At 40.8% G+C, this 20,144-nt stretch overlaps 1 protein-coding gene across 7 annotated transcripts in view; it reads left to right on the top strand.

Annotated features, from left to right (window-relative positions):
* ptprdb (protein tyrosine phosphatase receptor type Db) overlaps positions 1 to 20,144 on the top strand; it is a 117,617-nt gene that overhangs the window by 27,152 nt on the left and 70,321 nt on the right. For 6 of the 7 annotated variants that reach the window (XM_061274700.1, XM_061274696.1, XM_061274699.1 and 3 more), the window contains exons 4-5: positions 4,112 to 4,187; positions 5,870 to 5,914. The gene's annotated coding sequence lies outside the window, so the exon portion shown is untranslated. Of the gene's footprint in view, positions 1 to 4,111; positions 4,188 to 5,869; positions 5,915 to 17,948; positions 18,089 to 20,144 lie in introns of those variants that run through there. The other variant, XM_061274695.1, reaches the window with a different exon arrangement.

Raw genomic sequence — 20,144 nt, 5'->3', positions numbered from 1 at the left:
TGATTTTGATCCATCCCCTGGGGGAGAGCGGAGCAGTGAGCAGCAGCGGCGCCGCGCTCGGGAATCATTTGGTGATCTAACCCCCCAATTCCATCCCTTAATGCTGAGTGCCAAGCAGGGAGGCAATGGGTCCTATTTTTGTAGTCTTTGGTATGACCCGGCAGGGGTTTGAACCCACAACCTTCCAGTCTCAGGGCGGACACTCTACCACTAGGCCACTGAGCTGGTTTTTGTGCACATTATGTCAGTGGACTCCATTATGTTCCCAATAATTTAAAATTGACTATATTGCACATTCGATGGTGAATGAAATGAAATATTAAAAAAAGTGAATAGATTGACAATATTTTACATTATTGGAAAATATTTGGATTAGAAAGAGCAACCATTCACACCTATGGCCGATTTAAAGTCTTCAGTTAACCCAACAAGACCATAGGGCGGATTCGAACCTCGAACACAATGATGCTAACCCCTTGCCCACCATGTCACCACTATTTATTATGTGTTTGTCTGTTTATGCATGAAACGCAACACTTTTACATGCTTAATTCTATGATTTTTGTATTTTCTAGTTTAAATGACACCGATTTGTTGCAATGTCAAAATAATTTATTACCATAGGAAATTGAGTTAATTAGTTAGCCACTATCATAAAGCCTTTATCGTTCAGGCATTTTTTTATATTGGTTAATATTGTAACAAAACTAGTGTAGGGATCCGTTAGGCGTGATGTTATACAACAAAGTATTAATGAATCTTTCTCCTGAGTTAACCGATAGCTCGCTTGCACAGCTAGCAGTGATACTGAAATACCATCATAACTTTTGGACTACTGACATCCCTGATTTATCCTTGGAGGTTCCCGTATGGATATTATGAAGTCATCCATCCATCCATGTTGCACACCGGTTATTCTCTTCAGCTGACATGGGAAACTGAAACCTCTCCCAGACGACATCAGGCAAAAGGCAGACCCCAATCTGGACTCCTCATTGGTCAATTAAAGGGCACGTATTGAAAGACGAGTATTCCTAGGTAATGAGTGCAAAAAGAACCCATTCCGCCGACACAAATCAGGCGAGTGAATCACCGCACACCTTAACGTTATGAAGCCATCAAGGCTAGATTAATTTCACTCAGAAATGACCAGGGGAAGCCGTAAGTTATTCAGCCCAGATACAAATTTAGTTTGCACATCCTACAGCACATTGCGATGCCTGATTCTGTGTTTTTTCTGGTAATACTGCATCATATTGTGCAGAACCATGATTGTGGATAGTGTGATATGGAGGTTTTGAATTATTTAACACAGCGGGATCAAGATTTAATTGTAATTGTTGCTGGCCTCTCACAAAGCAGGTTTTTGAATTTCATTTGATGGTTACTGTGTGCTCCCAATTTTTTTCATGATGAAAATGATTATCTAAAAACATCCATCCAGCCATCCATCCATCCATCCATCCATCCATCCATCCATCCATCCATCCATCCATCCATCCATCCATCCATCCATCCATCCATCCATCCATCCATCCATCCATCCATCCATCCATCCATCCATCCATCCATCCCTCCCTCCCTCCCTCCCTCCCTCCATCCCTCCATCCCTCCATCCATCCCTCCATCCCTCCATCCCTCCATCCATCCCTACCTCCCTCCCTCCCTCCCTCCCTCCCTCCCTCCCTCCCTCCCTCCATTTCAACATAATTGGTGATTAAATGAAACTGTTGTCTCCTTAATTAAAGAAAACATTTCTTCCTGTATGTCCCTTCCAATTTTACCTTCTCCACCTATCCATGGATAAACAGTCCCTTTCTGTTAAAATTGTGCTGTCCCCCCCCCAAAAAAAAGGTCCAAGCTTGAAAAGACAGCACATCTGCTGCCCTGCTTACCCACTTTCACTGATGTTGAGGCCAGTTGACAGAACCCCGAGAAGAACGTTTCACACATGCTGAGTGACTGAAGAGCCGCTGATTTGACCTGCTTGGGGTTAACAAATCAAAACTGGGACATCGCTTTGCACGAATCGTTTGGTTTGTCGAATTAACTTTTGTAGGTCTTTTAACTTTGTCACTACAGTCAAAGTTTCTTGTGGGATTTAATCAAAGCCCCTAAATCCATAAAGCAGTTATAATAAATATTTATCTTGTGCTGGAATTCAAGCATTGATCCTCACCTTAAACCTGACCATTATGTTATTTTATGGACCGTGAAGTAGGCGATCTGAAGTCAGCATGACCATAACGCCGTGCTCGGTATTACGAGCGGGCGCAGCAGGACCACTATTCATTTAAAGCGGTTATTTTCAGGTCAGTTCACGGAATATTTCTCCTTTCAAGTATTTCACCTCATATCTCAGGTAAATCCAGCAATTCAAACGGGACTTGCGGTTCTTTTGATGCGGATCGGGCTGGATGAGAAAGAGCTTAAATGATGGCGTATTATTGCTTTAAACTTTTTGTTTTTAGGCTTCCACCGTGAGAGAAACTGGAAACTACAAAAACACACCTTATAGCACAGGTTGTGTAAACTATAAATGCAAGCTTTGACACAAGCTTCCCAAAGGATCTAGTTTCTCTTTTTCCTAGCAAGGCTGCTGATGTCTTAATTACATTTTTGGCCCAGCACAAGTGTGATTAAAAAGGTGATTTCTACCTCAGGACAAAAGAAAGCCCACGGGGGGGAGAAAAAAAAAAAGATTTGGTTGACTGTAGCATATGTGGACAATATTTGACATTTGAGTTTTTTGTGTTAAATAAATACTCCGACATTGATGATTAAAACTGAATGAAACTCTTTGATGGTACCGGAGTTTAAATTTCCTCATTCCTTGCACATATCACACACAAGTGCCACACCTCTACCTTCATCAGTTTGACATTTTGACCCTAAAATAAAGTGCTGAAAAGTCAGAAATGCTACACACTGATGCCAAGTGTCCTAGTTCTACTTTGCAGAGCAGTCACTCCATAATATATGCTGCCATCATCACCTGCCCTTATTTCGTAAGTCGGTCACAAAGCAGAAATGCAGGGATGGTGTAATAGCCCAGACTAGCGGTAGCAATGTGTTATGGCATCTTTCTCCCAAATGAAACATAATTGTGAACAACCTTTGATTGGAATCGAAGCTCAAGCTATATGTCAACTGTAAACTGTTGTTTTAGGAAATTTTTATGTTTATGTATTTAAGATGGCAGGACAGATTGTAAGTGGTTAGCACATGTGCCTCAGTTCTCGGGTTCTGAGTTCAAATCTGGTTTTCCTATGTGGTGTTTGCACATTCTGGCCTTTCTTCCGGAACTCTGATTTTCTTGCAGGCAATTTACAAAAAAAAAAGCTGACATTTTAGGATTTCATTGGGAATGGTTGCTCTATATGTGCCCTCCAGTCTAAGTCAGCTGGGATAAACTCCAGCACACTGTACCCTTAATGAGGCACGCCGTATAGAATATATATGAATTGATAAATGTGTTTAAAATCACAGAAAAAAAAAAATAGTCTTGAGTTTGTGACAGCTTCAACTTTGTGTCTTTTAATAGTCTTCACAGATGCCACCGCCGCCAGCAGGGTCATTTTAATTGCAAACCACCAGAGAGTTCACATTTTGTCTGTGCAAATGCCCACAGCGCCTCGCTGCTTACGTCGCACGCACTTCCGTGTCAGTATTCACACGTGTGTCCTAATGCAAACCTTTTGATCTGTCAGAATGTGTGCTTATCATACTGAGGTGCTGCATGCTTTTCCCACACTGACTTTCCTGGCTACACATAAACACAGTCCGTTTAGCTGGCAAGAAGAGGCGAGCCTTTTAAAAGCCCCGGACCCCCCCCCCCCCTCCCTTCCAGTGTGGGAGCTGAAACTGGGCCGCTTGTTTGACCCATGTGCTTTTAGAACTTGGCTGTAGCATTTTAACTGAGGATGCACGCCGGTTACTACGACCCAAACACACATACGCACGCACACACCCACACATGAGAGCACCAGAGGGAACTTCGCCCAAAAGCTGGAGTTGATTCGAAGAGCGTTGAATTTTGAAAGGCAAAGGCTCGCTTTTCTAATCTCCTCATCCCTTTCCCACCCCTTCCCATTCTCCTTCTGTGTTGCAGGAGAATTCTGGGGAGATTTCTGACTCTTTCAATCCTCAAAGATGAAGCAGCACTGGGGACCTGCTCAGTGAGGCGGGTAAGATGACCTCCAAATGCAAACCGTTTCACATGAAACCTCGAAAGAATCATTCCGGGTTGGATTGTAGTTGGATGTAGGTTGCTACAAGTTTTATGTTATATGCAAAGAGAGGATTGTGGTAACGCTAACCGATTTTCAATATGGAGACACCCCACCTGTTTATTATTTGTGGTGTATACGAGATATCGCCACATATATTGCAATCTCTCCAAGGAAAATAGTGAGGCTCCTCCCCCAACTCAGACTTCTGTCATAGTACCAAGACTTACCTGCAAGAGGCAGCATGGTGCCATAGGAAAGTCTTCCAGAGATTACAAAGCAGGAAGAAATAGAAATTGACCTATGCTAATCTGAAAATGATTTTCCTTAGCTGTGTTTGGAACGTCCCCCGCCTCTCTCCCAAAGTACACCCGTGACCCACTTCCAGATCAGGGCAGGAAAAAAAAAACACACCACAGTTCACAATCTTTCAGGGACATTCTGCAATTGAGTCTTTTCTTCCATCGGAAATGCTTAGATACAGCCCGTACTGTACTGTGTAGCCAGCCTGCCTATGTACGTAACTCCTGAGGGACAGAAATATGAAAATTTAACCAACATCCTCTCCAGAGTGGGCAGACTTGCAAAAGAAACAGACAAGACAGAGTGGCGATCCTCGTCTTTTTTTTTTTAAAGGCCGCCTCTTATCCATTATTGACGATGTAGCTCTCCAACGCATCGCTGGGCTTTTGCTCTCATGTCGACTTTTGCATGGCGTCACCATTCTAAATATAAATCATGTGTTTAGCCCTTTCTGCCCTGTTAAAAGATGCATCCGAGATTATGTGTGCTCGACTTTCCAGTGCCGTTTTCTTTTTTCTTATTCTGAGATGGAAATCATGCACAAAAAACAGTTTTAACATTAATCTTAGTTTTAGTCTTATATTATTATTTAATCTTATTATAATATTATTTCTAACATGATGACTTTGAAATCACCTGTAGGTTCATTTAATAAGAAAGTAAGAAAGAAAAGAAACAGTTTTAACTCTTAGGTCAGGTTGATCAATTGGTGTAGTATTCAATCTTGTCTACAGGTGGCAGTGGAGCAACATACCTGACGCAAAATGATCAATTTTTACTGGAAGTTATCAATCTGTCTCTGTCTGTCTGTTTATTTTGTCACAAAGCTGGTGGAAGTCTTTCCATATCCTTAATTTTGCATTGACAAAAAAAAAACACCGACTTATAATTTACATAAAAATTATTTCTCAGGGCGCTCCTGTTTCTACAGATTTTCTTTTAAATTTTGTATTAACTGTAAAAATACAAACTATTTCTCTAATAATAATACAGTATTCTAAACCGTTTCAAAGGATGTTTGGTTTAAAGTGGATGAAAAACACATCACACAAAATAAATAAATGAAAGAGCTGATTGTTGCGGCGGTTGCTCCACGATGAACGTTAGGAGGAAGAACCACATTTTTAATTGGGTCTTGAGGTGAGAAAGTTTGTGAAGCCCAGCTGTCGAGAAATTGATCGGCCCAATTTGGCATCCGGGGCATCTGCAAGCCCGCACTTCATTTATCTTCATCAAAGAGACAAGCTTATCAAGCAAATGACTCTTCCTGGGCGAGAAGACAAATTATTGATCAAGTTTACAGAAAGTTTATACTCTTCTCTTGTACTGTATTTCAGCTCCCACTTCAAAGTGTCCAGCTGGATGATGAAACATGACTAAAGGTAGGACTATATGCTGCAAGGTGATGCTGTTGATTTTATGACTTATGTTGGAAATGGCTGCCGGGATTAGTGTGTGAGGTTGCTATAGTAACAGTGCATATTAGTGCTGAAAGGAGACCTGAGTGGGATATGAGGGGCGTACAGAGTGAGGTGGGGGGGTGGAATTGGAAATGACGTGCCTCCAGCCAATGTGTGTGCATCTCGTCTTGCAAGGAATGTGATTGGGACAGCACGCACACACAGGAAGACACACTCGCATATGTTGCGTCTGCAAAAGCGTGACACAGCGTAGGTTGTGATAACCTCCATGTGTCCCTCAACAAGTGACATAATGAGTGGGTTGTGTTTGGTATCACTTCCATTGCCATATCAGTGGAGATGTTATGACGCATAATGTATTGAAGGTGAGACATTTGCTGTCAGGTTAGGTCGTAGTGGGAATCGTTGTAGTTATTGCCAAGGTGTTGTGTTTTCATATGGGGAGTAGAATATTGTCGCTCGTTGATGTAAAGTGTTTTTGTAGGCACAATAAAGATGTGTCCAAAAAAAACACTGAGATACAGTGCTCCGAGATTTTTACTTTTAATAACTGTTTCAAGAATGAAGGCATTCGTTAACATTTCCCTTTTCTTGCATGAAATTCAAAATGTATTTATTTTAATTTGGTGGGTATCTCTGAAGTGGAATGTTTTGGGTTTCATCTAAATTTGGCCTCTGTGGTGATTTTTATTATATTGAGCAGCATTGTGCCATGATCGCCGAATGAATGATTTTTGTATATGAATAATTTTATTTGTTTTAGGTGGTATAGTGTTGAAAGCCTAAAAACAAATTCTAAGGAAGATCGAAGGTGTCTTCTAACCTGCGATTTAGCATTCAAAGGAGACAAAATTGCTCATGCGGAGGTCAATGTCACAATGTTTGAAGGAAGGATTTCTAGGAAACACAAATGAAGAATTTAAAATTTTCAAATGCCCCAGAAAAGATAGATGTAGAACATAAGCTGCACTGAAACATTCTCAGACTTCCCCGAAAATCGTCTGCCGTTTAACTTGAAGCTGCATAGAAAATGATCCCTTTTTAATATCATTAGACAAGGATTTGAATTAATTCAGCCTGGAACATCAAGATTATGTTCGGGCAACATTCTGTGTGAAGCAGAAACTCCACTTTGCTCTTGTGTGTCTTCCAAGCTCATACGAGTTCAGCTAAATGAAGGCAATGTTGAAATCATTTCAGTACTAATTCAATAGGGCTGCAGTTATTTTGTGGCGTTTATTTATTTATTTTTCTTCCTCTTTTTAATAATACACACGGCTGTGGGTACAAATGTTGGAACACTCCATTTGCAATTCCATCATCGCAGAATATGGCATTTTCATGGCCAGTGTTTGTGAGTTATGTGACGATTTTCGTGGCCACAATAAGTTGTTGGCAAGGCACAATAATGTGACAGTTTGGGCTTTATTGTGCAAATGATGGTTGCACATGTTGCTGAACAAATCAAATCATCAATCAAATATCAAGCACTTTGTGTCACGGAATATTCTGCAAACAGCTCTTGAGGATATGTTGGAAGCCTGGACCACAGACTGTTGCTTTAGAATTGTTTTATATAAATATATTAAATAATAAATATATATACGTAAGCATTTATTAATAATAAAATATCAAAATTAAGTCGGCAAATATATTTTCCATGTTTTATTTGCGTTAGAAAAATACAGATGTGTGGAGAACATAATTTTTAAATATGCATGACGATATATTTATATAAAACAGTATGTGCTGCAGTATTTAATTTGTATTAAACATTTTTTTTATTTTTTATTCATAGTTACAATAAGTAGTAAAAACGTGTGCATTTTATTAATACATTTTACTGTTGCTGAGGTATGACAATAAATGTATTCATTTTCTTAGACCGTGTCAGTTGAAAATTGGTCATTAAACAAATGAGTTAAATGATGCAATACTTTCAATATTGTTTCATTTGAGTTGAGGGACTTGCTTTCATTGCATATGAGCGGACAAAGGCATATCATTTTATTCCTAATGACATTTTATTCCTTATGCTGATGCTGAGGTATCCAATACGTAGAGGAAATGAGAATTAACGTAGATATCAGAAATGTGTGTTTTAAATCTTTAATTTCTTAAACACCGAACTTAAAAAACAACAACCTGCCAGAACCTTTTTGCGGGGAAGGATATATGTCAACCTGACATGACCCTTTGATTTGATTTGACATTTAAAAGAAGCCTTGAGTCTTTGCAGCCCAGCCAAGCAATCACACTCACTTAAACACGCTTTGTCTCCCGTATCTCCACATTGTGCAGCCTGCTGTGCCATCGAGCCATCCTGCACCTTGCAAGACTCGGCTTCACACAGGAATAACACCCAGACCATTGTTCAAAGGGGAATTTTGCATTGGCCGCGTGGAATGGGACCTCGGTACTATGGAGCCTTGGCCAGATATGATGAAGAACAAAGAGTAGGCAGATTAGTGGGCACGAGGAAGAAGTCGGCGCCTGACAGGCCGTCTCTTGGCAGCTCCTACCAAATCTCACCACTCTCCCTAATGAAGTCTGAGGGAGACATGATCCCCCTGGAGTCTTTTTGACTTTCTATTTGCCGAGCTCTGTCCGTTTCCCTTCCTGTGAGGTGAGCATGTGGGCGAGAGTGTGTCTTATCGCTTCATTAGCCCGTGGATTTCTGGGTCATTCGTAGCCTTGTTCCTACTGTCTCACATGCTGTAATTACCCTCACATGAGTCACACCATATAATTAGGATGGGCCCAGACCCGCTCGGTGGGGTCCACACACACACATGCACGCACAAAAACACATCAATGTTGGTTTTAGCATGCAGTACAATTCTAATGAGATTACGTTGGATGAGAGTCCAGCTCATAATTAATCATCACACACATGACGAATAAATTACATTTTTTCAATCAGGAATTGGGCTAGATCTTAGTTCTCCCTAAATCGAGATGATTTTAAATTAATTTAAAGCGAATGTAGCAAGTCAGCTGTGTTCACTCCCACAATGGCGCAAATGCCCCTTTCTAATCCACCCGTCTACAAAAATACCTTAAAGGAAACTCTGCCCATGTGAATATTTAGACTGATAGATGAGCAAAGATGTATTATTTGTAGGAAATATAAAATACAACTTTTTAGACCTTTTACCATAGCACATTATAATAGCTTACTGCATTGTCGCAGGCTATCAATGGGCGAGAGTGACGTTTTCCCCTAGTCTCCGCTTTCTGTCCATGATGCATCCTTTTTTTTTTTTTATAGCACTTGTCCTCATTAGGGTCACGGGTGAGCTGGAGCCGATTCCGGCCGACTTTGGCCAAGAAGCGAGGGTACACACTGAAATGGTTGCCAGCCAATCACAGTGAGGGGTGGGTGGTTTTGGAGGGGGATTCACTTCCTATCCAGCTCGTACTATATTGTTCCGCTGCTCACATACAGAGGAATGAAATTGCTTGCCAGTTTTTTTTACAGGTGCTTCTGTGCTAGTTATTGTCAAAACAAGCAAAATACTTCACTAATAAAATGAACAATGTGACGTTTGACGTAGGCTCTCCTATAAGTGACAACATAAATCTACACTTGGCCATAAAAAAAGCTAGTGAATTCTATCCTGCCATCCATTCTTAAGGTGATAAATAATAAGCTCTTTCCCACAGTGGTACATAAAAACAACTTCTCTTGTTTTCCATCATCTGTCTTCTCTCAAAATCTTTCAGTTTGTACTGGATTTATTCCGCTGACTGAAAAGGGAATGGAGAAATGCAAAGAGTACAGGCCAATGTGTTGTCAGGTGTCTATGGTATTACGTACATGTAATGGGAAAAGGGCCTTCTGATTCTTTATATACCGATACACGCACGCACCCACACTTACACACTCACACACACACTCACACACACGACGATGGATTAGGGTGGGGATTACGGAAGCATCCAATGGCCGCAAATCAAGCCGAGACAGATCACTGTCATTCTTCATAGACATAAAGACTGGAAAAGTATTAGGAATGTACAGTTAAGTCAGGATGAATTCAAATATCTTAATGAAATTTAAAATGAGGCAAGAAAAAGAATCCGGTACGTTTAACATACATTTAATATTTTTTTTTTACAACATACTGCAACATACTGTAGGCACTCAAATAGTGAAATGTTTCACCACATTTTGACCATTTTGAAACGGTGTCCAAAAGTAATCAATAAGATTAAAATAAATGAATACTAAAAATGAATAAGCACCGTAATATCATAACTATTTTCCCACTACACAAATAGATAGATAGATAGATAGATAGATAGATAGATAGATAGATAGATAGATAGATAGATAGATAGATAGATAGATAGATAGATAGATAGATAGATAGATAGATAGATAGATAGATAGATAGATAGATAGATAGATAGATAGATAGATAGATAGATAGATAGATAGATAGATAGATAGATAGATAGATAGATAGATAGATAGATAGATAGATAGATAGATAGATAGATAGATAGATAGATAGATAGATAGATAGATAGATAGATAGATAGATAGATAGATAGATAGATAGATAGCCACTCTAACCCTACAGGGGGTGGTATTTCACATTTCACCGAGAATAATAACAATAGACAGACTTTGGACAAGAAATTACGTCAAAATCTATTTTTACCGTCAGACATAGTGTTCTAAAGTTCACATGCTTAATCACGTTCAGTGTTTTGGTTGTTTGAAGGAGATCTCCGCTGAAACTTTAACGTCTGCGTTTAGCCTTGCTGCGGTTTGTTGTCATGAACTTGTGTTGTTCCTCAAATGCGGTGTTTTGTATCAGACTGACATTTTGCAGTATATGAAAACCATTGTGTGCTCTTGGCCACCATTGTGCATTCAAGACGCTTTCTTTGATATGGTGTTTAAAAATCCAGCCACATAGCACTCAGTCATATGCTGCTCATCCATGATGGAACACTCGTCATTCGCTGACTGAGTTCCTCAGTCTGTGGTGAGCTCCGCTTCGGCTTGGCTGCATCTCGCAATTCTCGGGCCACCAGACATCTGTCATCGGCACGCAACTCACTGGAGGTCTGCGGCTCCCCATGAGGTTGTCTTTTCTACCACTGTCAAATACAATCAACCTCTTCATGTCCTTATTTTTTTTCACTTCACCCTATGCGCTTCTTCCTGGCCTCATTGACATATCTCCTCCCCTTCTTTCAGCACGTTGCAATACATAACCAGCAATTTGCCAATCACGCCCACGATAACACCCACGTATACGGATACACTCACACGAGGCATACGGGCCACAAGAGTTGCTGTGGTGTATAATAGTACATAATTGGCTATTGTGGGTTGGCAAAAGAAACCAATCACTGTGACAGCCACTTTGCGGGGACCTGTGTGAATATGTCTGCACGCATGCAAAACACACACTTTTGAAGAATTAGCCAATCCAAAATGCACATCCCTTGTCTGTTTACATCCCTGTTCTGGTTACATTTAAGTCCGAATAAGCTACTCAAAAGCATTCCGGTGGAGGTTTGTCTCTTGCAGCGTGACAAAATGCAGCCGTGCAATTCTTCACTAACATGGTCGCTGCTCAGCTTGTCACTCGTCACCCATTTGGAGGGAGTCAGCAGCCCTGGTTAATGGGCTGTCATCTTGCCAGGGAACCTGATGACTCCAATTGCTTCAAACTCCCAACATATTGTTGTTCTTTTGCCGGGCAAGGGGTGCAGGGTTCACGCAAAACTCTAGCTGAATTTAGTTGGGTTTCAGAGGAAAATAGAGTCGAACCTTTAAGGTCAAACAATCTTCTTTTTTGCCCAAGAAAACTAATCAAGGCAATGTTTTATGTAACATGTCTGCCCAAAGCCAAGCCCCTTATAAACATACATGAACGTGATCCTCAAACAAAAGTGCATGGCCACTGTTAATGATGGCTGCTATGTTGGTAGCATGACTTATAAGTCAAGTCAAGTTTATTTGTATAGCCCTAAATCACAAGCAGAATTCAAAGGGCTTCACATAGACAAACAATTGCCAATTATTTTCAAATCATCCCCTATAACATAACACCGTGACTGTCGTCGATTTGACGATTTAAATTTACAATTAATTCATAAAAAGATAATAAATGTAGCTGCTGAACAGAAATACTGCTAATTCTACGTTTGAATACGCTCAGCTGCCTGAGGTTTCGTCTCTTTTCTTCTCTTTGCTTCTCTTTGCTTCATTTTACCTTATCAATTATTTAGTAAAATATATATTTTTTTGCATCATCCTGGTTTCATTTTTTGTTTGTTTTGACTGAAGGGTCTACAAACGCTATCAGTGCTGTATATTCTGTTCTTAACACTCCTTGTCGTGGCTCTGTTTTTGTTCTTTGTTTTGGTTCCACAAAAAAGAAAATGCGAAACATGTGTTGCTCTCACTCGGCCTTGGTTTTTGCTCAACTGATGTCTCGTGCAGAGTCCCTCATGATTACAGCTTAAATACTGAGGTTTGTGCGACTTTAGGTGCATTTTGCTCCAAACTATTTGATTTCCGAATTGTACAGTCAACCGCCAAGGCCTTTCAACTTTCCTTGGCTTTTCCTCTGTAGCTCACTGTTATTAGCTGTGAACAGATTTTTGTGGGGTAGGCTGTATAAACAAAAGTAATGTTAAGAAAATAATGTGTCCGAAACTATGGAATTGTGGAGAATATTATGTTTGTAGCATATGGCATGTCAACCATGTTTGTTGAATGAGTGTCCACCATGTATAGGATATCTATAGATGTTTACGTAACTTGAATAATGTTCAGTTCTGCTCAAAAATAGTCTTTTAGCCACACTTGAAAAATCATCGAGCTCCACAAGCATGGCATGTGGAAGGTGACTCATTTTATACTCATGTTCGCCATTTTTCTACGGTTCCCTTTAAACCTTCGCCAAGTTTTGTCATTTATTTTTCCCCACTTTCCCCCCTTCTTACCCTCTACATTTTCGTCCTCATTCAACACATACACAGACTACCCTTTGTTTATGAAGTCTGTGTGTGTGTGTGCTCAGTGTACAATATACTCCTCAAATATGATCTTTTCTCAATTGCTAATAGGTGCTACCGTGAAGATACGCACATCAACGTGCATTCTTCATCTTCCCAAACAGCTCAATGTGCCCAAATGCAATTTTCTCCATGAGGAAAGAGCAAGCTGGATGTTCATCATTCTGCAGTCCCCTCTTAGTTTTTAATAAAAGCTTCTTCACGCTTGCTAGGCTGCTTTCTCTTGTTCCTACCCCACCCCACCCCCCTTTTCCGCCTCCCTCCGTCACCCCCTCATTTTCAGTCCTTTGTCACAAATAAACACAAACACAACACACATACTGCAGGGTCATGCCTTCTTGCTTTGTGCAGATTTGACATATTGAATCCGTCTCTTGGACATGATTAAAGTGCATATCACAGCTCGGTTGCTTTGCAGTGCTACTTTACATTTTGAGACGAGAACGCCACCATGCAACCCAGCCAAGCGCATCTTGTGTTGTATGTGTGGAAAAAAAAAATCACTCACTCAATGAAGATTGCAGTGCTTTTATAGAGTGAAATAACAGACTTCAATTTGCGTTTTCAAAGGATCACAAATGGACTTTTTCTCCGCGGCTAAACCAGTGCAAGGTTCGCTATTGTGAGCGCTATATGAACATATTTACGACAAGAGTAAAATAGTTAACTGCACAATAGGGGATGTCACATAAGGAAAGGTGTGTGCTCTAAAGACTGTCATTGTGTTGTTGTCGTCATCTCGTTTATTGTGCTTATATGATCCGTGTCGTAGTGAGAAAGGTGTCAGTGATGAAAAAAATATAAGAGAATGAATTCTCTATAGAATTGAATTTGAAACAAGGTCGTGATTTCGCAAGAAAAAAATCCAATAAATTCCAAAGTAGAAAGTCAGCACAATGTTAAGAGGAGGAATGTTAAGGATCTTGTTCAATGACTACAAGGAAATGGCCTCATTTGTTAGTTTTGTTTAATCATCAACCCAAAGTCTATTCATGTAATAGTTAACTATATTTTCTGACAAAGACATGGATGTGGCAAGTCTCTGGAGAAAAAATTGCTGGTCTGGTCACACACTGAATTATTCCAATTTTTCAAATTAATCAAACAATAAAATACTCTCCAAATATTTTAATTTTACTATTAAAAATGTATGACTTTATTTCACAAACATTACAATACAATCATCATGAATTTCTTTTCTGAAATGCCTCTCATATCATGTGATGACTTTCTGACTTCAACAATCCAATTCCAAGGCAGAATGCCGCCCGGCAACAAGCGAGCATAATTTGCTCATAATCAATTGTGGAAATAGAAAAGAGCTTTACACAGCAGACTTGCGTGTGTAAAGCGTATAACAAATGTTGAGTGAATGAATATTCAAGGCTCAATTTTTTATTTGAATGGATCACTCATTAACCGTCCGCGGTTGAGGCGAGTCGTGCAAAAAAGAAGGCGCTGCGGCTGCAGCTATGATACTGACATTAATTCAAATGTCATGGCTTTAATGGCCATTCCGCTCTACACCCACCTCATAAGTCACGAGCTGAACTTTCAAGGTGACACAACAAGCTTCCCTTTCTTTTATAAACATTTTGTTAATCCTCTTGTTCATTGTTAAAGTGGCTTTGTTGTTTGTGCTGATTGAAATTCCAGGTCTTGACATTTGTGCTGCTGCTGCCAAAATACATCTGGATGTGTGAATATGACAATTACAGTTGTTTTTACACTGTGAGAGACAAACAAATGCCAGAAAAATGACTCCAACTGTTGAGAAGTGATACATTAATTGCTTGATGGTATGCTGTGCTGATTTATTTATATGTCTTGGAGGTTCCGTGCGTTACAAACAGCCGCAGTACGTGCAGAACCTTGGAATTCAAAACCCCTACGCTGATAAATATTCATCAGTAAGACGCCTTGATTATGTGATGGAGAGGCGCTAGAAAGCGTCCATTTGCGTTTAAACAGTCAGGGGTGTGAATTGACTGACGCAATGTCTGATGAAAAGACACAGCGAGTATTTAGCGGCGGTCTATACGATCAACACGGCAGTGCCTACGGTGCATTGCGGGGGCTCCGACAAGAAGGCCCATCAAATAGAGCTTGACGTGCTATTTCACCCACTGAAGTTATCTTGATAGCGAGACCCTTATCTCTAATGTGCTGAGTTATCTGTTGAGTGCGGCTATGTGCGCGCAAGTGTGTGATTGAAACTGTGCAAAGCTGTTTGTGTACACTAAGAAGCCCACTGTGTGTTGTGGCATGAACAGTGAGAAGTGAAAATACCCATTTGGAAAATGGAATATCAATTTGTGAAGTGGTAGGGAGGAGGAATGTTGATAACGCTCGACATGGGATCGATGGAGTGATTATGTGATCATCGATATATCGGATAAGCAATACGTCCTTTGATGCTCTCTAAACTAATAACGCCAAGTAACCATATTTTTCAGTCATGTTTGTTTTGAAATGTGCATTGTAAATGTTGACAACTGGTATATTATATATAATATAATATTTCTAATCAAGCAATTAAAATATCCCAATATTCACAACGTTTTTTAAGGACAGCATATGCCTCCAGTTTCTGATGCATCAGGAGGTACAAATGTTTAGTAAGTGATTAAGTATTAAAGTTTATATTTATAATTCACACAGAGACATTCAAAGGATGAGCCCTTGAACTGTTTTGCTCACCCCGCAGCGAACCAAAACAGCACATAAACAGTCTCAGAAAGTGGAGAAATTTTCCATGAATACTTTGTCAAGACATGAAAAAGTGAGTTTAAATACAAAAAGGCCTCCCCCATTTGCAATTCTGTAAATTTGTAAACAACCCTGGCTGCTATTTGCAGAAACGCATTCATATGCACAATGCTGTATTTCTTCTTTTTGTCCCGACCGATATTATTGTAATTTCCCATTGACCCTGATTGCTTCAATTCAAAATATACCGATAACACCCTCACTTGGCGTGTATTTACCGTCCTTCGGCATGTGAGGCCTTTCAAGCCTGACCGTGAGTGCATGTGATTGTGCCTGTGTGCGGTCCAGCCTGAGGTTGCGTTATCTTGTAACCACTGAGCTGAAGAGTTTCTGCAACAAAAGCGCGTTTATACTCCATCTCATTTACATCGCCCTAATGGGAATCTGCTGCACCACTGATTATATTTGGTGTTCAAGGTCAGCACACCCAGATTAGTGAGTGTGTGCGTGCATGAGCGTCTCTTTGGATGTCGTCTTGTGCACCCAACATTGTTTTGTTTAAGATTCCGGCTTCCTTTCATCCCTTGTGCAAACAGTCCTGATAAGACGCTCACAAACGTGGTGTCGGCAGAAGTTTGTGGTTTAAATGTTGCTTACCCCAACTGTTGTTAGTTAGCCTCAATGCCCTGAAAATGAGTTGCTGTCATTCCCTGTATTATTCATTTGGTAAAAAAAATTCCCACAAAACCGCACTGATGGGATAACATATCTTTGAAGGGAACTCTTTGGCACAGCGGACTGATTTTTTCTTCAACATGCCTTTTTTGTTTGAGTAATCAACACTGATACAAAAAGCCATGTCGTGACATCGACTTAAAACTTCTCTTTAAAATGCTTCGAGCAGCAAAGAGGATCTGCTGGGGATGAATTTAGCATTTGTGTTTTTGCAATACAGCCATAAAATGAAAATATTTTGGGTGAATTGCTAGGTCAAGTTGTTTGTATTTTTAGCCACACAATAGCTTGTGAAATGCCCAACAAGAAGAATCCTAGGAAAAGGACAATTCTTGCGAAACAGACCCAAAAATTAGTCAAAGAATCTAAGTACGCTTGAGCATATGAACGCAAATGAGGATAATCACTTGTCATTAAGCAAAAAGCTTTAATAAGCAATTTTCACGACTGCCTTCCTGATTGTTTAAACCATCGAGAATACTGAGAAGAAAAATATGTAATTCAGGCTGACAAAGGCAATTATCCCAAGAGCAGCCCCCAAACCAAATAATTGATGAGTCTGTTTTCTGAAAAAACAACACAAAATAATTATTGATGGGTGGCTGATTTCATCTGAGAAATTGAAGTGGTCCATACAACAGAAAGGACAGCCACCTACCCTTGCCACTCAGTCACAATAATTGATTCATTGAGCATTAGAAATGTGTTGATTACATATATTGTTAAGTAATCTTGTCTTCAATCAGTTGAATGAAAACAGAGTGTACTGCTGGCTGCCACCAGCAGGGGCGCAGTTGAGTAGATCTAGATTCGGTTTGCTTTCAACATTCCGTTACATCCATCCACGTGGGTCTCAACAATCTCACAATACATAACTAGCATGGAAACAGGAGTTCAGAACATTCTGAGAAAAGGAGATCCTCAAAGTGTATTAAAAAAGATAACTTGAAAAGACCAATTGTTCATCCCAAGTATGACCTAGATACATTTTATAAAACTTAAACGTTACAAACAAGATAATTGGTGCCATACAATGTGCATCCCTTGGTATCTGGGGTCAAAAGACCACATTAAAATGATTTACCCACCTATGTTTAATTAGAAAGCTATGTGGATGAACCAAAGCTTTGGAGACTGGGTTGGAGGGCCATACATAATATACAAGTTAAGTGGTTTCATAGGACCCTCTAGGTTGAGAGACTAAATTATGAAAAGTCTGGGACATTTTTTTACCCAGTGATGAAGGAAGGCTGGCAGGGAGTCACTGTAGAATATTCTCCCCCTCAAAGCGGATCGTGCACGACATCTACGTGTTCTAACGTCCCTCCACCAAAGCGTCAATACGGCATCTGCCTTTCCTGAGTCGTGTTCACGCTGGGCAGGAAATTATTGGAGCGAGAGAGAGCATGATTGAACGCGAGCCCGAGAGAGCGAGTGAGAGAGAGAGAGCGTGAGGGGGTGGGAGGAGAGAGAGGCAGAGAGGGAGGGAGGGAGGGAGGGAGGGAGGGAAAAGACGCACGGGCTGGATCCTTTGGGCAGAGCGGCTGCAGCCACGGTGGATGTTAACACGAGGCAGGCAACGGACGGACAGCTTCAGTCTGCTCACGTTGACTTTTCCATCCACACGGGCAGGATGCTGATACGGTGAGTCGGCATTTGCGCCTAGATTTGTTTTGCATCAACTTCTGCCGATGACTGTCTGAAGGCAACGGCGCGCATCCAATCGGTGGTGCGTCGCAGACCTCTGATGACTGACACCTCAGCCTTCTTCTTCAGGTTGCTTTTGATTGATGTTCTGATCAGTAGATTTTTCCCATGGGGATTGGTGTTCAATCATGTGGGCTTTCATTTCGAGATCTTGACATCGACAGTAGTCAATTGTAGTGTAGGAGCATTTTATTATTTCACTGTCCTGACAGCACAGGGCAACTCTAAAAATGGGCTTTTACAGCCTCATGCTTATGATGACCGACTTGCCGCCCCGTCTGGTTCCTGGTACTCCCACTCCGAATCTGCACAGGGGGCATTTCCGAGAGCCTAGACTGTACGAGAATTGAATGAGAACACAAATAAATGTGTGCAAAATTACGTGAACAATTTAGCCTCGGGAGGACGCACCGGATTACCAGGGAATATTTTCCCTCCACCAACCTCTTTCCAATCAAATTAGAACACCATGATTACAATTGATGAGGCACATCATGTACACGTTATCTGATTTCATGATCTCATCTCACCGTTCAGGTGTAGTTTGGCATTTCCATTAGTATTATTTACATTACTTGGCTTCTCCTGCCAACACCATAACTGAGTGGCTGTAATGTGCTCTTGTGGTGTGTGTGTGTGTGTGTGCATGTGTTCGTGTGTGTGTTCAACAGTCGTCAGCAGTCTCGCGCCAACATTATGGCAGCAATCAGTCATGCAAGTACTTTTGCAGCAATTAGGCTCAAGTATGTGAGGCAGATGTGATTAAGAGCGTATATAACACATATATGCAGGTGTATTCGCTTTGTACTGGCTGTATGTATATACAGCAGAAGGAAAGTGATGAATGTGTTAGTCTGGTGTTTATGCAAATGAGTTCACGACTAAATGGTTTTATGGCCTTGTAATATAGAAAGATATACATTTATGCACATAATATATTTGACATTTCCATGGCAACCCTGAATTAATCATGGGTTCATAAACAGCGCTACCCAATCTTAGATAAACAGTTTCTATTGGTCTCCTCGAGTCATATTATCATTATCATAAAGCTGATAATTATTTCTTCTACCTTTTTGGTTCAGCTTTGGTTAAATTCATTCCCATTTGTTTTGTATCTAAATGTAGCTCAATGTAGATATATGACGCTTTTATGGCGGAAACATTTATTTTGGGATGGGTCTTCAGGTCAAATAGTTTGGGACCCGCCAGGTCACTTTCAAGAGCACAAGCGCTGAATGAGTTATGTACCGTGTTTTACAAACTTTGGAAAACAATTGTTGGTTTCTATTTCTTTACATTTACCACAGTTTAGAAGTTTACTTCGCAACTGAGGAAGGAGACTTGGGGTGAAAGTCCAACTTAATTCAGGCTTTCAGGTGTCTTCCTAATGCATACACAATAAATTGTGATTTCAAGTGCTCTTAGGTTTGAGGAGCCGGTGTGATAGCTTGTAAAAGTGTTGCTCTCCCTTAGATGGACATGGCTCTTTAAGCGAGGGGACTACAACCTGTTTTATGAGCCCTGCCAGCGACTCCCGGGTCAAGAGGTGCTTTGTCATACGCCGGTCGGTGACAAGTCCTTGCTTTACCCCAGCTGATCTTTCGCTGGGCTACTGCCCCACTTGCGCACATACACTTACGTGCCAGTGCAGCTGTTCTTCCTTTCAGAGAGATTAAGTTTCACAAGATGTGATGGATGCCAGTGTCTGCCCAGCCAGCTGTGTGTGTGTCCGCGCATGTGTGTGTGGATGTCAGCACATTTCTACATATTTGCGTGCAGCAGGGATGCATGGCTGGCACATGTTGGAATATATGTGTCGTAAGTGTTGTGTCATTACACCGAGGGCTGGGTCAGGTTAGGGGAGGTGACATTGAGGTCACGCGTGTTATGAGTCGGCCTGGTAATTATAGTGACGGTTACTTTGGTTCTCACAAACCAGACCAACGCAGTCCAAACCAGGGAACGCACAGGCGGGCCAACAGGCTGCTGT

The sequence above is a fragment of the Syngnathus typhle genome, linkage group LG3, assembly GCF_033458585.1.
Source record: "Syngnathus typhle isolate RoL2023-S1 ecotype Sweden linkage group LG3, RoL_Styp_1.0, whole genome shotgun sequence".
In the NCBI taxonomy this organism is placed as follows: domain Eukaryota; kingdom Metazoa; phylum Chordata; class Actinopteri; order Syngnathiformes; family Syngnathidae; genus Syngnathus; species Syngnathus typhle.
Note: the sequence above shows the minus strand (reverse complement) of the source record. Positions and strands in the feature narration are given on the sequence as shown.